This window comes from Alexandromys fortis, unplaced genomic scaffold, assembly GCF_014885135.2.
Source record: "Alexandromys fortis isolate MF-2015 unplaced genomic scaffold, M_Fortis_MF-2015_v1.1 scaffold_35, whole genome shotgun sequence".
Classification (NCBI taxonomy): domain Eukaryota; kingdom Metazoa; phylum Chordata; class Mammalia; order Rodentia; family Cricetidae; genus Alexandromys; species Alexandromys fortis.
In genome coordinates, this window is record NW_026067913.1 from 5,910,452 (window position 1) to 5,912,839 (window position 2,388).

Consider the following 2,388-nt stretch of genomic DNA (forward strand, 5'->3'; position numbering starts at 1 on the left):
TTTCTTCTTCCAACTTCTGCTCAGCAGACATGGCGAACTGCAAGCGCCCACTCGCGACGCCAGAATCCGTTAAGAGGCCTGCATTGTTGTTTCTCACTGAGGCATAGGACCCGCCACAGGCCATTGTTTCTCCAGCTCAAGTGGGCCTGTCTGGTTCCTGTCGGAAGAATGGGGGTGACATGCGTGAGTTCCATTCTATAAAAGGACTGCTGGTTCGGGGAGAACGGGAGTTTAACGCTAATGCAGAGTAAATAAACATTTTTCACCATCTCTTTCTCCACGTGAGTCTTAAAGGTCAAGGGCCGCCATTACAGTGTTTTAAAAGCTTCAAATTACATTTAAAGAAGGTATAGCTAAACTCACAGGGGCCTTATCAGAACGGAGGGGAGTCGACCGTGATTGTTTGGTCCTTGAGTTGCTCATCACGGGAAGGTGGGCGGCGAGAGGAATGCAGATGCCCTGTTTGTCTGAGGTCCTGCTCCGACGACTCTGTTCAAGCCCTTCCGATTTTTCTTCCAAAACAGAGAAAGCGTCCAGAGGCTTGAATTTCAAATTTTTCTACCATTGATATTGCTGGTCAAATATGTTGGACAGACGAAAATTAGGACGCTGGAGGCCTTTTTCCTGAAAAAGTTCGGAGGCAAAGAAAGAGCCAGGTTCCTGCGAACCCCCCAGACGTCTATTTGAGAGGCAGAGGGAGCTTTCTATTTTAAATTAAAGAATAAAAAGCTTACTTCAAGGAAGTGTAGAGTCACCGCAGAAAGACTTCCTCAGACCCAGGTTTTCAGATTTCAAATTACGAGCCCTTAGATCAGGGCCGCTGGGCGAAAAAAAAATCAATTCTATATTTTCCGAGTTAATACTAAGGATTGCACTTAGCAGACACAGAGACTAATAAGGTATGCAGAAAGAGTATGGCAGCGCGCACACACAAATTCAGGCCTTGGTTTTGGCCATGATCCAGCACAATGATGTTTCAACCAGATTTGAAAAAAAAAAAAAATCAATAACATCTGTGGTATAATGGTTAATTAAAGCAGCCCTTCAGCAAAGCTCAGGAGGAGAGGCTCGGCCTGAAATTCAGACAGCTGAAGCCTGATTATCAGGAAAGAATGCTTTTTTAGCTGTGAGTGGATAGGCCAAAAGCTGCAATGTGCCGAAATGGGGGAGAGAAACTGCTTTTATTTTAACTTTCTTTAAGTAATCAATACCTGCTTTTTCACCTGCATTAGGGTGCAGCTCAGCCCCGAGCCTGTTACTCCACTTCAGCAGAGATTCCAGCTACTGTCTTTTGAACCTGGGGTTTCAGAGAAGTCCCCCATCCCCTCTAAAGCCAAAGGAAATAATATGCAGGTTTGGGCCTGTGTTCTTGAAACCAGTTAAAGCTCGGGCTTTCGGAAGGTCCGAAGGGTTTAATCTGTAAGCTGCGCTGAAAGCTGACCTGACCTTGGGGCAAACAGAGGTCACAGCCAAAGCACTAAGGCCCCAAAAATCTACTACATAACCTTAAAGAAGCCAGGCTAGCCAGGTTCAATCTGCCCCTCTTTCTGTCTTCCTATTTTAAGTGCTATCCTGGGGGTGTTTTCCTTTCCCCTTCCATGGACAAAGGTCGAAGAATCAGCAAGGCCTGTTCTAACCTTAGAGGATAAGGTCAGCAGATGGCTCCTCTAAAGAAATCTTGGTAACACCCCTGACCCTGACAACTTTCTGGGCACCTTGCTCTGCCTTCCCCGTCCACTATCGTTCCCGGTTAGCAGCATCCGCACCTGTATACCATCACAGTATACCATACTGACCAGTCTCAAGAATTGCAAAACCGTGTTGTCATCTCCGGGTCACATTTTGCCGCAAGAATACTGTATGCCGTTTGTAGGGTCGTTTATCCGCTCAGCACATCTTCTTCCATTCCAAGCATGCGCCCTGTCCTGACTGGCTCCTGCCAAGGAAGCTTGTAGTTTATCTAAGGCCGTGTGCTCATAGACAACTAATGGACCACACAGTGGGACATATCTTCAATGGAGTGGTGTGCGGGACAGGTAAGGACTTTGGAGTTCGGGAAGGGCAGAGTGAGGGGTGGAACTTTAAGGAGCAATGTCGATGGAGTAGACGGTTGGAGGCTGAGACGAGAGAGGACGGTAAACAGGACCTTTACAGTTCCTAAATAGTTGTGTGAACTACGTGGAGTCATTCTCAGAAGCATGCGCGCTGAGGAACTGATGCCAATGATCTGCAAACTCTGCAGAGCTAAGCTTTGCATCTTGGTTCATCTTCCCCCTTTAAGGGCTATCAAGACCAGAGATAGAATGTCTTGTTGGACCTGACCTGGTGGTGCTTTCGTGTGAGCCAAGCTGCTCAAGAGGCCAAGGCAAGAAAATCAAAACATTAATA

The 2,388-nt window shown here is 46.9% G+C and overlaps 1 long non-coding RNA gene across 1 annotated transcript; it reads right to left on the reverse strand.

Annotated features, from left to right (window-relative positions):
• Positions 1-378: 378 nt before the first annotated feature.
• On the reverse strand, positions 379-1,946 carry LOC126499597 (uncharacterized). Its single transcript, XR_007591117.1, has 3 exons — positions 1,797-1,946; positions 735-820; positions 379-624 (listed from the first exon to the last, which is right to left on the reverse strand). It is a non-coding gene; the product is annotated as an uncharacterized lncRNA (long non-coding RNA).
• Between the last annotated feature and the right edge of the window lie 442 nt (positions 1,947-2,388).